At 36.9% G+C, this 17,826-nt stretch overlaps 1 protein-coding gene across 4 annotated transcripts in view; it reads left to right on the forward strand.

Moving 5' to 3' along the window:
* LOC149747754 (neurexin-1-beta) overlaps nucleotides 1-17,826 on the forward strand; it is a 546,613-nt gene that overhangs the window by 379,555 nt on the left and 149,232 nt on the right. The gene's annotated exons all lie outside the window — the stretch shown is intronic.

The raw sequence follows: 17,826 nt of genomic DNA on the forward strand, positions 1-17,826 counted from the left end.
ATTCATTCAAAAACATTCCTTTAAGATCTCCCATGTGCCTGGCCCTCTGCAGGGAATACAGTGGTGATCAGAAACAGACACAATCCTTGTTCTCATGAGCTTACAGTCTATCGGCAGAAACACATTATTTCAAATAACCCCTCCACTTAAAAGTGTGGAAAATAAACTAGAGGGAGCCAGAATGAGTGTCTGGAGCTAAAGTAGGAGATGATACAGCAGTCCAGACGGTGCTTGGACTATATTATAGCATGGAGAGTGGAGATGGAAAGACACTGGCGTTGAGGTTGAAGGCTTGGCTCCTCTTAAGGATGCAGGTCCCAGGAACGTTAGAAGAGAGCAGAAGTCGAGGACACTGACAAAGCTTCTCCACTCCCTTCTACCAAGCATCTTCCCAAGTAAAAAGCAGGCCGAAAGGTATACTGAAGTCTGGCTCTACAGGTAGGAGTGGTAAAGCTGTGTCCAATTTCTCAGGAAATAGAAGGGACCTTGAGATGACTGCATGCATATAGAGGTCAAGCCTTTCTGTTTTAGCACAGAAAGGTTGGTACAGTTATCCACTTGCCAGGCCTTTCACTGTCCCTGGGCACTTTCAGTGGAGGATGTCACGCTATGGCAGGACTGTTTCACAGAGGCTTGGAATTGGCATCATTCTTCAGCGATAAGCCCCAAAAGAGAATGAGAACAGAACAAGACACCCATCCAGCTCTGAGCAGATGATAAATATTTCAAGTTAACAGCGAAAATTGCTCTTCTTCGTTGTTGTTGGCATGACTATTTAGCAAGTCCCAAAAAACTAATTAACGTCTTGCAGAATAATTTTTGTGTTTATTTTAAAAGACTCCTCAGGCAGTTTCTAAGAATAGAAATTTGTATGAATAATATGGGCTCTGTCCTCTGGGACTTAAGATTTGTTTTTAGAGTTTTGGAAGTGGGCACAATAAACATTTTGTGATCTCACAATACTTGGTAAATTGAAGAAAACCAGTATATTTCAATAAAAGAATCTCACCTAGTTTAACCATTAACATTAGTAGAGATTTACCTTATGTAGTTTTTTTTTTTTGGCACGGGAACTTTTAAAATAAATTAGAACTCTAACACGAACACGAAATTTTTTTTAAATGGATTAAAATAATTTAAATTGGTTTTATGTATTTACTGACATCGAAAGATCCCCACACTCTGTCAAGTTGTTTTTCTTTTTGAACATCTTTATTGGAGTATAATTGCTTTACAATGTGTGTTAGTTTCTGCTTTATAATAAAGTGAATCAGCTATACATATACATATATCCCCATATCTCCTCCCTCTTGCAAAATTTTTAATAGTACTGCAATGATCTGTGTTAATGAAGCTATAGGGGGCCACAAACTAAAGAAAATGATAATATCACATAATTTTTATTAATTTGAGAAATTTCATTTAATGATATGAAAGGTTAAATAGCTCCTTTTGTAAAAATTGTTCTATAGACATAATGGAAGAATGCCTAAATATATATATTTCATACTAAAATCAGTTTTATCGTTATCTTTTAACTTAAATAGTACAAAATCTAAATTGGTAGAGTTCATTTTGTAACCGGGCTTAACTATCAGAACTGTGGTGCAGGTGATTTGCAGCAAATCCAGAAAAGGACAAAATATATTATTTAACCAAAATTAAAATGGATATGAGTTTGACACTAATGTAGTACTTTATTAAAATGCAAATCCAAAGTACTCATTTCTAGACTTTTTGGCAATTAGTGGCAAAATACAATCACATCTGCTTAACATCAAAAGTCTGTGAATAAGCCAGCAATATATGATTTTAAATAGTTTTAAATTATCTCTATATCAATTTGCCAGGGCCACCATAACAAAATACCACAGACTAGGGGGCTTACACAGCAGAAATTTATTTTCTCACAGTTCTGGAGAAGAGAAGTCCGAAGTCACCGTGTCAGCAGGGTTAATTTCTTCTGAAGCCTGCCTCCTCGGGCTGCAGATAGCTGCCTTCTCTCTGAGTTTTCCCATGGTCTTTTCTCTCTGTGTGCATGCCCCTGGTGCCTTTTTGTGTGTCTTCTTCTTATAAGGACACCAGCTAGATTGAATTATGGCCTATTATAAAGGAGTCATTTTAACTTAATCATAACTTTAAAAGCCCTATCTCTGAATACAGGCATATTCTGAGGCACTGGGGGTTAGGGCTTCAACATATGAATTTGGGGGGGGGGACACAAGTCAGCTCATAACAGTCTGGAAGTGTTTGAAGGGTTCTTGTGTGGAGGATGCCAACAAACCGTTTATTTTCACTGAAGTCACTGCAAGTTGCCAGTTGGATTTCAAAGACTTCAGGAAAAAATTTAAATGAAGTGTTAATTAGGCCAGAGTTGTGTGGCCCAATTTGTTTAGCCCTGTCCTTGAAAATGACACTATCTAACTATAGATGTGCTGGATTATAAAATGACAGAGAAGAACATGTGAGGGGATCAATTCCAAATGTCCTAACTAATGGCGCATCAGCTTAAACTTTGTTGGACATTTTTATACTTTGCTCTTCTCTCCGTTCTGTTCGGTATTTAGGGATCCACTAGAAATCACAGATGGCTGAAGTTTAAAGGGAAGTACTGCTGGCAGTGGAGAAATTCATGGTCTTATTCTGAGTGATACAATGAAACTACTGTACCTACTGCATCCTGTAGGGTGTCTGGATTTCAATTGGTGATCTCCACTCAGGCTCAGAGTTACACTTGGGCCACTACCTGGCAGGTTTTCAAGTTTGTTCTTGTCAGATTTTACTGGATGGGAAGTCTCATGAGGATGTTTCCTGAACCAGAAATATCTCCCAAAGTACAGTTCCCCAGATCACAGGTGCTTGAGATACCCGAGAAGAGATTTTACTTAGATAAATATTGGACAACACGGTTTGCAAAGAGCAGCCATTGATTTGAAGAAGTCCTTTAGATTCCCTCTTAAAATTGTCCTCTCATCTCTTTAGAGCTAAGCATTTAAAATGAAGAGGAGACAAACCTCTACTCTTTTCAAACGTCATAATGTACTCCCTCCCTCCCTCCCATCCTCTTACCTACTTTTTATAAAATTGAAATCTCCTAAAATCTAACCTCTGCCTGCCTTTCTCCTCTTGAAATGGCTGTCAGAGCAGTGACATGCTTCAGTGGGTGGATAGAAAGAAGCCAGAGGAATGTCTACATGGTGAGAGGGGTGTGTGTCTGTACAGCTGAAAGAAGAAAGAAGACAAGCTTAGAACATTAAACATATCAGAAAAATGTAATGGCTTAATTATAAAGGTCTCTGTAGATGACGACCAAAAATCTTCATAAATTTCCCAAACTATGAGATAGTTTAAAAAAAGAACAGGAAAAAAAAATCCCTACCAAGTCAAAGATTTCATACTCTTTAAAGATATTTTCAGTGTTAGAAACATTGATGATATTTTGTTTTTAATGGCTCTAAAATTAAATCCATCATAAAAACCCACAGACAGAATGTTTTAACAAGATGGCCTAATGCATGTCTTCTTGATCCTACCTTAAACTTGGGGCCGTCAGTCCTTAGCACTGGAGGTCGTCTTGCGGGCCTTACAGTCCACTGACCTCGTTTTACAGGTAATAGGACTGACTTGCTTTAGGCCACACGGCGTCGGCTTCTGTTTACAGTTTCTGTGGCCCTTCCTTGTCACAAGCATTATGGGGGGAAAAGAAGAGTTTAAGACATTCTAGTTGAAGTGCATCTCTTAGAATCATTAAAATACAGATTAAAATATCATTTTGAAAATAAAGTTTTCTTATTCCAGGAGCGGCTTTGTCACCATGCTGCTGCACTGAACAGATAGTGGTCCCCTAAATTCTATTTTCCCTCTGGGCAGGTGCCTTTGGCTTTTTCTTTTTGTGTGCCCACCTCAAGTTAATGACCTCCTTTCAGTTGTTCCCACTGGTTTATGCGTAGCCATGCATAAACCTCTGAGAATGAAGCTGACATTGCTTAGGAGAAAATGCAGTGATTTTGACAAAGCACCTATAGGGTTCAGGACATCACTTATAATAAATCAGCTCCCTGGCTATATTTTGTCCTAGGAAAGAAAAATAGATTTATTTTCTACTCTTTTTCACACCACCTCAACTACTTTCCTATGCTCATATGGTTGAGAAACAATTTCTGTGATCTCTGTATTTCTAAATATATCATATTAGGCACATTTTACCAGATAACAGATAATGACACAATCATAATATAATGGCTTATATTTACTGGATGCTTACTCTGTGCCAGGCACTGTGCTAAGAGACTTACGTATATGATGTCACTTATTCTTACAAATACTCATCTCACAGATGAGAAAACTGATGCTCAGAGGTGTTATGCTCCTGGCCCAATGTTACCCAGCTAGTTAATAGTAAACCCAGGATTTGAACCCAGGAATTAAAGCCCAGTATCTTAACCACCAAGGGTTCTCGTTCCACAATGAATCTGACCACATGAGTACTTTCTTCTAAGAAATAATTGCTGACAGCCAAAACAAAATTTTACTGGAAGAAAGTTATTTTAGGATTTCTAGTTCAAATCCATAGTGTTTCATTTGTCTACAAAAGAAAAAGCTGGTGGTTTTATGTAAGAGGTTTTACATTTTATGAAACTGAAGAGGCTGGCCTTGACTCAACAGCTGTATCTCAGCCTATCCTTTGCACTTCCAGGGTATTTAATCATAAATAATTTGTGTGCAGTTGACAAACCCTATCTTTCTAATTGAAAAAAACCTTCCTGCCTTCCAATTACAAGTAGAGGAGAGAGATTGAAGTCCACTGAAAATGAGGTTAGAATGCAGTAGTAATCAGACTTACTTTTCTTCACTGGAGGATAAGGAACTTTCTCAGTACCATTTACGGGCTATATCAGACCATGTAGGAGACATTTACTTATTTCCTCTTTCATAGACCAGTCTAAATGTTAAGAGGAATACACTGAAAGTCAAAGTTGGTATGAGGAGGTAGAAAATCCAGCTGTACCACATATTTCTCTGACTTTCAGAAATCAAGAACTGGGAAAAGAAGCCTTAGAATATGTATAAGTTCCTATTACGGAGAATAAGCCTAAATGTTGACTTAGAAAGGGCTTAAGATTCTCATATCTGGGAAAATGGCAAAATGCCATTTGTAAGGTACTGTGGGTCTGTTCTTACATTTCATTTTTCTTAGTCTCACAACTGAGTGATATCCATCAGTGGCCCTGTCTGTTTTTGTAGCTGTTAAACCATTCTTCTGTGTTAAATGCTACACGGCTACCACAAAAGAACTCTTTAGTATGCGTGATAACAGAATATGACCTCTAATTTATCAGAGTACGTTCTGTATTTTCTTATCTGCTTGTCCCTGTTCCTTTTCATTTCTCGCTGCTGGTTTTTGATATGATACTTCAGTGTTCTTTGCATTAGGAACCCAACAGCCTAGAAGGCTTAGGGAAGAACCTGTAAATATTACCTACAGGCAGTGACACCCAAAGTTCACAAGATTACCTTTATTTCTAATTCTTCTGATGGAACAATATCCAAAATAAAATTTTTGAATGTAAGTAGCTAATAGGAGCACATGCTCTTAGAAATCTTTGTATAAAGGCACACTAGATCTCTTAATGTAGTTCCACATAACAGAGGGACATGAAGGGAGAAATTTCTTAAGCCAGTTAGAAATGCACTTAGCTTCTAATTTCTTCCCCAAAGCGCTGTTGAACTCTGCAGTAGACGTGGCTTTCCATGCCCAGCATCACAGCAGTCTCATGTGAAGATATTGTTTAACTGGATACAAAGGCCTGCTGTTTCACAGAAGGAGCTGGGGTGGCTTCTGAAGCATAAGTCACGAATATAGCATTACCCTACTTGAGTCCTCTTTCTAGCTGTATAAGTGGGCTGACTGACAGGGCACTTGGGTGTGCCACCCTCTCTTGCTATAACATTCAATTAAGACACTACATTTAATTTGTAGAAAATGGCTTCTTTTTTTGTTTAAGAAATGGTGGGAGCAAAATTGGAATACCTATAAATACAGTATCAATAATATTAAATTAAAATTTGAAAAAGATCACTCATGACCCCTCCATCCTAACACAAATATTTTCATTTTAGCATATTGCCCTCAAATTCTTGCCAACGAGCATAGTATTTTTTTTAATAATTTTTGAATTTTATTTTATTTATTTTTTTATACAGCAGGCTCTTATTAGTCATCAATTTTATACACATCAGCGTATACATGTCAATCCCAATCACCCAATTCATCCCACCACAAACCCCACACCCCGCGGCATTACCCCCTTGGTGTCCATACGTTTGTCCTCTATATCTGTGTCTCAACTTCTGCCCTGTAAACTGGTTCATGTGTACCATTTTTCTAGGTTCCACATACATGTGTTAATATACGATATTTGTTTTTATCTTTCTGACTTACTTCACTCTGTATGACAGTTTCTAGATCCACCCACGTCTCAACAAAAGAATCAATTTTGTCCCTTTTTCTGGCTGAGTAATATTCCATTGTATATATGTACCACAACTTCTTTATCTGTTCATCTGTCGTTGGGCATTTAGGTTGCTTCCATGACCTGGCTATTGTAAATAGTGCTGCAGTGAACATTGGGGTGCATGTGTCTTTTGGAATTATGGTTTTCTCTGGGTATATGCCCAGTAGTGGGATTGCTGGGTCATATCGTAATTCTATTTTTAGTTTTTTAAGGAACCTCCAAACTGTTCTCCATAGTGGCTGTATCAATTTACATTCCCACCAACAGTGCAAGAGGGTTCCCTTTTCTCCACACCCTCTCCAGCATTTGTTGTTTGTAGATTTGTAGAATGATGCCCATTCTAATTGGTGTGAGATGATACGTCATTGTAGTTTTGATTTGCATTTCTCTAATGATTAGTGATGTTGAGCAGCTTTTCATGTGCTTCTTGGCCATCTGTATGTCTTCATTGGAGAAATGGCTATTTAGGTCTTCTGCCTATTTTTGGATTGGGTTGTTTGTTTCTTTAGTATTGAGCTGCATGAGCTGTTTATATATTTTGGAGATTAATCCTTTGTCCGTTGATTCGTTTGCAAATATTTTCTCCCATTCAGAGGGTTGTCTATTCGTCTTGTTTATGGTTTCCTTTGCTGTGCAAACGCTTTGAAGTTTCATTAGGTCCCATTTGTTTATTTTTGTTTTTATTTCCATTACTCTAGGAGGTGGATCAAAAAAGATCTTGCTGTGATTTGTGTCAAAGAGTGTTCTTCCTATGTTTTCCTCTAACAGTTTTATAGTGTCTGGTCTTACATTAAGGTCTCAAATCCATTTTGAGTTTATTTTTGTGTTTGGTGTTAGGGAGTGTTCTAACTTCATTCTTTTACATGTAGCTGTCCAGTTTTCCCATCACCACTTATTGAAGAGGCTGTCTTTCTCCATTGTATATTCTTGCCTCCTTATCAAAGATAAGGTGATCATATGTGCATGGGTTTATCTCTAGGCTTTCTATCTTGTTCCATTGATCTCTGTTTCTGTTGTTGTGCCAGTACCATATTGTCTTGATTACTGTAGCTTTGTAGTATAGTCTGAAGTCAGGGAGTCTGATTCCTCCAGCTCCGTTTTTTTCCCTCAAGACTGCTTTGGCTATTCGGGGTTTTTTGTGTCTCCATACAAATTTTAAGGTTTTTTTGTTCTACTTCTGTAAAAAACGCCATTGGTAATTTGATAGGGATTGCATTGAATCTGTAGCTTGCTTTGGGTAGTATAGTCATTTTCACAATATTGATTCTTCCAATCCAAGAACATGGTATATCTCTCCATCTGTTGGTATCATCTTTAATTTCTTTCATCAGTGTCTTATTGTTTTCTGCATACAGGTCTTTTGTCTCCCTATGTAGGTTTATTCCTAGGTATTTTATTCTTTTTGTTGCAATGGTAAATATGAGTGTTTCCTTAATTTCTCTTTCAGATGTTTCATCATTCGTGTATAGGAATGCAAGAGATTTCTGTGCCTTTATTGTGTATCCTGCAACTTCACCAAATTCACTGATTAGCTCCAGTATTCTGGTGGCATTTTTTGGATTCTCTATGTATAGTATCATGTCATCTGCAAACAGTGACAGTTTTACTTCTTCTTTTCAAATTTGTATTCCTTTTATTTATTTTTCTTCTCTGATTGCCGTGGCTAGGACTTACAAAACTATGTTGAATAGCAGTGGTGAGAGTAGACATCCTTGTCTTGTTCCTTATCTTAGAGGAAATGCTTTCAGTTTTTCACCATTGAGAATGATGTTTGCTGTGGGGTTGTCGTATATGGCATTTATTAGGTTGAGGTAGGTTCCCTGTATGCCCACTTTCTGGAGAGTTTTTATCATAATTGGGTGTTGAATTTTGTCAGAACTTTTTTCTGCATCTATTAAGATGATCATATGTTTTTTATTCTTCAGTTTGTTAATATGGTGTATCACATTGTTTGATTTGCTTATATTGAAGAATCCTTGCATCCCTGGGATAAATCCCTTCATCATAGTGTATGATCGTTTTAATGTGTTGTTGAATTCTGTTTGCTAGTATTTTGTTGAGGATTTTTGCATCTATATTCATCAGTCATATTGGTCGGTAATTTTTTTTTTTTTTTGTAGTATCTTTGTCTGGTTTTGGTATCAGGGTGATGGTGGTCTCATAGAATGAGTTTGGGAGTGTTCCTTCCTCTGCAACTTTTTGGAAGAGTTTGAGGAGGATGGGTGTTAGCTCTTCTCTAAATGTTTGATAGAATTCACCTGTGAAGCCATCTTGTCTTGGAGTTCTGTTTGTTGGAAGATTTTGAATCACAGTTTCAATTTCATTACTTTTGATTGGTCTGTTCATATTTTCTATTTCTTCCTGGTTCAGTCTTGGAAGGTTATACCTTTCTAAGAATTTGTCCATTTCTTCCAGGTTGTCCATTTATTGGCATACAGTTGATTGTAGTAGTCTCATAGGATGTTTTGTATTTCTGCGGTGTCTGTTGTAACTACTCCTTTTTTATTTCTAAATTTAGGGATTTGAGTCCTCTTCCTCCTTTTCTTGATGAGTCTGTCTAATGGTTTATTAATTTTGTTTATCTTCTCAAAGAATCAGCTTTTAGTTTTATTGATCTTTGCTATTGTTTTCTTTGTGTCTATTTCATTTATTTCTTCTCTGATCTTTATGATTTCTTTCCTTCTGCTAACTTTGGGTTTTGTTTGTTCTTCTTTCTCTAGTTCCTCTAGGTGTAAAGTTAGATTGTTTATTTGAGATTTTTCTTGTTTCTTGAGATAGGCTTGTATAGCTATAAACGTCCCTCTTAGAACTGCTTTTGCTGCATCCCATAGGTTTTGGATCGTTGTGTTTTCATTGTCATTTTTCTCTAGGTATTTTGTGATTTCCTCTTTGATTTCTTCAGTGATCTCCTGGTTATTTAGTAACGTATCGTTTAGCCTCAATGTGTTTGTGTTTTTTACGTTTTTTTCCCTGTAATTGATTTCTAATCTCATAGCGTTGTGGTCAGAAAAGATGCTTGATATGATTTCAGTTTTCTTAAATTTACTGAGGCTTGATTTGTGACCCAAGATGTGATCTATCCTGGGGAATGTTCCATGCACCTTTGAGAAGAAAGTGTAATCTGCTGTTTTGGGGTGGAATTTCCTATAAATATCAATGAAATCTATCTGGTCTATTGTGTCATTTAAAGCCTCTGTCTCCGTATTTATTTTCATTTTGGATGATCTGTCCATTGGTGTAACTGAGGTGTTAAAGCCCCCCAATATTATTTTGTTACTGTCGATTTCCTCTTTTATAGCTGTTAGCAGTTGCCTTATGTATTGAGTTTCTCCTATATTGGGTGCATATATATTTAGAATTGTTATATCTTCTTGGATTGATCCCTTGATCATTATGTACTCCCCTTCCTTGTCTGTTGTAACATTCTTTATTTTAATGTCTATTTTATCTGATATGAGTATTGCTACTCCAGCTTTCTTTTGATTTCCATTTGCATGGGATATCTTTTTCCATCCCCTCATTTTCAATCTGTATGTGTCCCTAGGTCTGAAGTGGGCCTCTTGTAGACAGCAATATATATGAGTTTTGTTTTTGTATCCATTCAGCAAGCCTGTGTCTTTTGGTTGGAGCATTTAATCCATTCACGTTTAAGGTAATTATTGATATGTATGTTCCTATGACCATTTTCTTAATTGTTTTGGGTTTGTTTTTGTAGGTCCTTTTCTTCTCTTGTGTTTCCCACTTAGAGAAGTTCCTTTAGCATTTGTTGTAGAGCTGGTTTGGTGGTGCTGAATTCTCTTAGCTTTTGTTTGTCTGTAAAGCTTTTGATTTCTCCATCGACTCTGAATGAGATCCTTGCTGGGTAGAGTAATCTTAGTTGTAGGTTCTTCTCTTTCATCACTTTAAGTATATCATGCCACTCCCTTCTGCCTTGTAGAGCTTCTGCTGAGAAATCAGCTGTTAACCTTATGGGAGCTCCCTTGTATGTTATTTGTCATTTTTCTCTTGCTGCTTTCAATAATTTCTCTTTGTCTTTAATTTTTGCCAATTTGATTAGTATGTGTCTTGGCATGTTTCTCCTAGGGTTTATCCTGTATGGGACTCTCTGCGCTTCCTTGACTTGGGTGGCTATTTTCTTTCCCATGTTAAGGCAGTTTTTAACTATAATCTCTTCAAATATTTTCTCTGGTCCTTTCTCTCTCTCTTCTCCCTCTGAGACCCCTATAATGCGAATGTTGTTGCGTTTAATGTTGTCCCAGAGGTCTCTTAGGCTGTCTTCATTTCTTTTCATTCTTTTTTCTTCTTTCTGTTCCACGGCAGTGAATTCCACCATTCTGTCTTCCAGGTCACTTATCCGTTCTTCTGCCTCAGCTATTCTGCTATTGATTCCTTCTCGTGTAGTTTTCATTGCAGTTATTGTGTTGTTCATCTCTGTTTGTTTGTTCTTTAATTCTTCTAGGTCTTTCTTAAGCATTTCTTGCATCTTCTCCATCTTTGCCTCCATTCTTTTTCCAAGGTCCTAGATCATCTTCACTATCATTATTCTGAATCCTTTTTCTGGAAGATTGCCTATCTCCACTTCATTAGTTGTTTTTCTGGGGTTTTATCTTGTTCCTTCATCTGGTACGTAGCCCTCTGCCTTTTCATCTTGTCTATCTTTCTGTGAATATGGTTTTTATTCCAGAGGCTGCGGGATTGTAGTTCTTCTTGCCTCTGCTGTCTGCCCTCTGGTTGACAACTCTCTTCTGAGTGCCAAAGTTCCAACCCACAGTGGCCAGCAGTTTCTTCAGCTTGGGAATCCCCACTGGATCGTCAGCAGAACCATCAAACTTGACAGTCCAGTGGTTAAGACTCCACGCTTCCACTAAAGGGGGTGCAGGTTCGATACCTGGTGTGGGAACTAAGATCCCACTTGTTTTTCGTTGGAGGGTCTCCTGCAGAGGTGGGGGGTGGCCTTGGCTCACCGTGGGGACAAGCACATTGGCAGCAGAGTTCTGGGAAGTACTCCTTGGCGTGAGCCCTCCCAGAGTCTGCCATTAGCCCCACCAAAGAGATAGCATAGTATTTTATTCAATAGTTTTAACATTGTGTGTATTACAAGTTTCACTTTGCATGGCATATGTATTTTAACCATTTTTATTTGTATTTGCAATTAGTTTGAGTCAAAATATATTCTTTTAGAGAATATATTTACTTAAAAAATAGAGGTAGGAGTGTAGAGCTTTATGAAATTAAAGAGAATAATCAATTATCAACTTTTGGGGTGTTAATATCCACATTACAACACATTTTTATCTGGTTTTTATTTCAATAAAACTTAGACTGCTTGTGATCTAGGTAAAATTCTTTGGGTTCTATCATACCTTCTTTGTCTGTTCTAATCCAATGCCCTGTCTGAACTTCTGTGGCAGCTACAATTCAAGCAGTGGTTAATTGTATACGTATGCATAGTTATCTATTATCTTGAGCTTCCATTTAACTTTCCTCATTTTGGCCCTTGACTCCCCAGCCAAAATCTAAGCCCTTTAATAATAGCCTCTATGTGATGTATTGATGTATACCTGAAACAGTACTTTGAGTACACAGTGCTTATGTGTTGACTTCATTGAGTCAGATTGCTTTCCTAATGTATAGCTAAGCTGTACTAAAGAAACAAAGGATTTGACTATTGGAACTAGAGAAGGAAGGTGAAGTCTTTTGGGTACATGAGATATGTCTAGGAAGAGTAGACATGGATGCATGCCTTGGGCTATCAATGAGTGGCATGAGAGCAGAGATAAGAGGTGGGCAAGGAAGAATAAAAGGCAATATGAAGTCCAAGCAAAATTCACTTTGTGTATTTTCAAATATATATATAGGTATGTATATAAAACAGTGAACAGATGGACCACATATAGTCCTTACTTGCAAGGAACCCATAATCTAGAATCAGTTACATGAAACCATTTCACCACAATTACAGTTACTGCTACTAAGTGTTACAAGGATGCATAATGGAAGGCTCTAGGTTAATTTGGTGGAGGGATCCAGAAAATGCTTTCCTGAGAATCATATAAGCTAGTATCAAAAGAAGAAATAAGTTGGCCAGACTCAGATGTCTGTGTCTGTGTGCATGTTGGGATGGGTGGGAGTGTTGAGGTGTACACAGAAATGCAGGAAATTTGCAAAGCAAGGTGAATGGCACCTTCGAAGAGGATTAGCTTGGTTGTAGAATTTGAAAGAAGTCCACAGCAACTAGAATTTAAAGAGTTAGAAACAAATGGTTCAAGATGAAACTGGCGAAGTAGGTAGGAGCCAAATGTTTGTTATGTACATATCTTAATGATACAGCAAATCATGTAATACATAGAACAAATATTTTCATTAGAGCAGCTATATTTTTTTCACAACTTTGCCCCTTGAGGAGTGTCAGTAGTGTTCAAAATCTTATTTGGAGCCTTGCCATCTAAATTAGATATTACTGTATTGTATGGTTTGTACAACAACTACTCGTACAGCATGTAGTTGGAAATAATGTGATAATGCTGCTTTTAAAACTAGAGTCATTTTGCAAAACTTTGTTAAACTTTTACTTTGCTTCATGGGCCTAGGCATATCCAAATGCCATGTTCTCATTTAAAAACAAAAAGTCTAAAAACAGACTCCTAATCTTCTCTGGAAGTATGTACAGCATTTAAGAACCTTTTGTGTTTCCTTTCCCAGCCTTAAAAAAGAGGAAACAGGAAACCTTCAGAAGAAGCGAGTATCTTTGTTTTCACTTTCAGATTATTCTGAACAAATGTTGGGTTCATAAAGTTGCTTTTCCTTATTGTTTTCCAAGTATATTACTATGTCTTATCAAAACTGCCACTTTTATTTCTGAAGAGAAATTACACATCAGGGGAGATCTGTGAAAATGAGAGGAGAAAAATGTGTGTTAGCGAAGTTCATATAGCTTGTCTCTACTGACCAATAGTCATAAAAATATGATTACAATTTTATTTCCCTTTGTATTCTGAGTACCACCATGAAATTTAACTCCAATTCAAGGATTTGAGTTTTATTACTCCTTGCTGCTTACCTTGATTCTTTGAAATTACTCTTGTTTCCTTGAAGTCTACTGATTTATAAAAAATTAATATACTGTAGTGTGACCAAATATTATCGGTTAGGTGGGAAAGTAAAACTATCCTGAATTCAATCAAAATTGAGGGTGCTACACTTTTAAGTATGAATTATCAGATTTTCCATCTTATTCTCCACCTGTGGAACCTTGTTCGAAATATCCATTATGTACAGTACCTTATACCCAAATGGCCACACCAATTAGAGGTAGAACCTATCAATTGGTAGTAGTGTTACTAGATGGTGCCTGCTTCTTGTCAAAAATACTGAATCTTGAAACTGATATAATGTTATATATCAATTATATTTAATTTTTTAAAAATTTATTAATTAAAAAAATTACTGAATCCTTCAACAATTCAAAGAAAAGTAAACCAAATTTTACATACCGTTTTATTGTTTGAAAATTACTTCAGCAGAGACGTGTATGTTGCTGGTGACACTTTCAGTGGCGGTAACAACAATTTTAACCCACGTAAAATTAACTGGAGGGAAAAGAAAGTAAATCAAAAGAAAAACCTCATTCCACTTTTATTGGGGTAAAGGAAGTATGCAACTAAATTATTATCCTTTATTCAGTGAGAAGCTCTGGCTTTATAAACCTAATTCATGTATTCAGTAGATTATTGTAGTTGATTTGCATGCTTTTTAAAAAGTTGAAACTCTACTTGGACACTTTTTATAATTCCAAAATGAGTTGGTCTTTGACAAGTGGGTCATTACTGCTTTATCCTTACCTCTGATTTAGGATACTTGAAGTTGAAAATAGTTTCTCGCCTTTCATTTGCTTTCAATTTTCAGGTACACTTCCCTTGTTTTTAACCTCTTCTATCTGTATAAGCCTGCAACATTTGACTGTCCAAAGAAAATCCATGTAGTGTTTCTACATCCCAGCATGCTTGGTATCAGATCCCAACACTTTCCAAAGAAAAGCAAGGGTCATCAGAAATTATATTTATCTTTGACCTTTCCGGATCAAATGGGTTGTTTTATGTCCTTTATATTGCATGTAAAGTTTTAGAAGCGTATCAAAGTAAGGACAGGATTATATAGAATGAATACAATCATGCTGAGTTACTGGATATGTTATAAATAACATATCACCATGAATTTGTAAAGGAATGAAATGCTTTTAGGGCATTTTCTTAAAATAATGTACTTCATTTATGCCCTTCCATGTGCAGCTTGTTAATGAAAATCATGAAGTAGAGGCAAAATGTGGGCTTATTCCTGGTGAACTTAAACAATCGGAGCTATTTTGTACCCAATACTAAGAGGGGTTTGGGAATCATCTGTTTGGAAGACATTGTCACTCTATTTAGGTGTGCCTTTGTTTGTTGATAATGTACTTATATACAATTTTTTTTTTAATTAATTTATTTATTTTTGGTTGTGTTGGGTCTTCGTTGCTGTGTGCAGGCTTCCTCTAGTTGTGGCGAGCAGGGGCTATTCTTCGTTGCAGTGTGTGGGCTTCTCATTGTGGTGGCTCCTCTTGTTGCAGAGCACAGGCTCTAGGCACTTGGGCTTCAGTAGTTGTGGCACGCAGGGTCAGTAGTTGTGGCTCGTGGTCTCTAGAGCTCAGGTTCAGTAGTTGTGGCGCCCGGCCTTAGTTGCTCCGTGGCGTGTGCGATCTTCCCGGACCAGGGCTCGAGCCCATGTCACCTGCATTGGCAGGCGGATTCTTAACCACTGCGCCACCAGGGAAGCCCCTATATACAATTTTGTCACAAGAAAAGTCATTAGTTTTATATTCTAGTAGAAAAACAAAGGATTTGGAGAATAAAGTCAACATATAGTGAAGTAAGCGCCATCTGATTTCCTATCCATTATGCCAACTAAGAATAAAGTCTGTCCTTGGATTTCAAAATCAAATATTTCAATTAAAAAAATACTCTCAACTAGAAGACGTCTGAAATCTATGGGTTATGGGATTGTATGAGCCCATTTGTGTGGGTACCTGTCTTAAAAATTAGTGTGTCTTTTTATACCTATCTCTGCTGCCCACTCTATTTTTTTCTTCTTGTTGTTGTTAGATCACCTCTTTGTTATTCATTGGGAATGCAGTGTAGGTTCTCTTTTTAGCTGAGTCTCATCAAGAATCTTCAGAAACTATTGTTGATTTAAATCGTACCATATCGATCATGTTAATTGTTCTGTGAGTGCCAGTTAAAGGTATGAGGGCAAATCGTATGTCTGTATGCATGTGGGTGTATATGTATTCTTGCGTTTTTATGTACTCTTCTCAAAATCATTCAAAAGGCTTCCATTTCCTCCAGCTGTATTATTTAAGACTTTTCTCTCTACTTTCCCTACTAATAATAACTATGTTTATCTACTTTGTGGCACAGGGCAGTTATTATAAAAACAATAATGAACTGATTGTACGGATGTTCAAATCAGTGATAATCATTAAAGACATAAAATTATAATTGAAATATTTGATGTTTCCTTTGGAAAGTACAAAGGGAGGCTTAGCTACATGTGATCTATCCTCTGGCACAAGTATTTGCTTTCCTGTGAATGTTGTTAGCCTGTGGAGATGAGATAATGGTGCCACAGAAGCTATCAGAATTTCAAACAAGATTTCCTTTGCTACTTCATTCTACAGATATTTCATAGGAGGTTCTATGACAGATATTGTGCAAACGCTGGAATACAACAATAAACACTACACATAATACCTGACCTCATGGAATTTCAGAGTTCAGAGAGAAAATATTAATTGAACATGCAATTACAGGGTCAGTGCTTGTTTCAAAAGAGCATGTATCAGGTGTCAGGAAAGCATATATTCAGGTGTCCTAATTTAACTTGGGGACATCAGGGAACACCTCCTGAGGAAATAATGTTCCTGCCAAGAAGACTCCATTAATGAGTCATGTTTGGCTAAGGAAAGGTGAGGATGGGATGGGATGGGAGTGAGGAAAATCTTGCAAGTAGAGGAGAGAACAAGTGCAAAAGTCCAGAGGTAAAAGGAGGGCTTTAGAAGAATTGAAAGAATTCTCATGAGGATGGAAAGAGGAGAGCAAGACAGTGACAGCCATGAGATGGGGCAGGGGAGGTGGGAAGAGACCAGATCATGGAAGTCATCGTAAGCCTCATCAGGTGGTCGAGATTTTATCCTGAAGGCAATGGGAGGGTTATAATAGACAAGCGGCCTGATAGGGTGTTGGCTGACCTGTGGAGAATGGGTGGGATTGCTGTGGAGAGGATGCAGAGATGTCTGTTATTATATTGTAGTAGTAATTGGGCAAGAGGTGATTTGCAGCCTAGATTTGGGCGGTGTCTGAGGATATAGATCATTTCTGACGATGGGAACACTCTAGCATGAAAAACAGCACAAGGAGCCACATAATTATAAAGTTGTCAGGAAAGGTATAATAGTGTAAATTGGTATGAGTGTTGCTCTACAAACAAGTCCATAGAGCAAAGGGTATGTGTTTTTGAAAGTATTTAATTTGCTTATCAAATTATGTACATAAACATGTTCATTACATAAATCACATATAAGCCAAAATACATATTCATCAAGAATCATGCTGCCATAAGACAAGTAATATTAAATTTTAGTATATTTTTCCAAATATATTGATATATGTATACAAGCACACAAAAGAGAACGTAAAATGTACACACTTCTTGAAAACAAAGATAGGCTTGGAATTTATGCTATTTTATCCTTTTAAAAAAAGTATCAATATACCAAAAGTATGTTCCCATAGGATAAAATACTATAACATTTTAATAATTTCATAATACAGAGAGATAGATATCAATGTTTTTATTAAACTATATATTTGGCTCCACTTTGGTATTTACATTTTCAATTAAATACTAATGTATGGAATATTTTCAGTCATAAAAAACTTCAAAGGACAAATTGATAAGGTCTAAATGATAGTTCTTTTCTCTTTCTCTAAAAGTGTGTGACTAATATGGTGGATTTATTGTGGTAAGTATAGTGTATAAATAAAACTAGCCTAAGAAAACATTTATTAATTATTCTAAATCTGAGAAAAATGTATCTTTTATCTTCCCTAGTAAAATGCTCCAGTCTTTTCTTGTGGGCAGAACTACCTACCATTCACCATTTCTTTCACCATTTCTTTCACCTCTGAGTCCTCACGTGAGCTATTACCAAAATGTCTTAGTTCAAAATTCCACATTAGTTAATTTTCGTAGAATAGAAAAGCTTCTGGCAATATAC

The sequence above is a fragment of the Delphinapterus leucas genome, chromosome 13 (assembly GCF_059928025.1).
Source record: "Delphinapterus leucas isolate spDelLeu-1000000601 "Yukka" chromosome 13, BTC_Dleu_Yukka2, whole genome shotgun sequence".
NCBI lineage: Eukaryota > Metazoa > Chordata > Mammalia > Artiodactyla > Monodontidae > Delphinapterus > Delphinapterus leucas.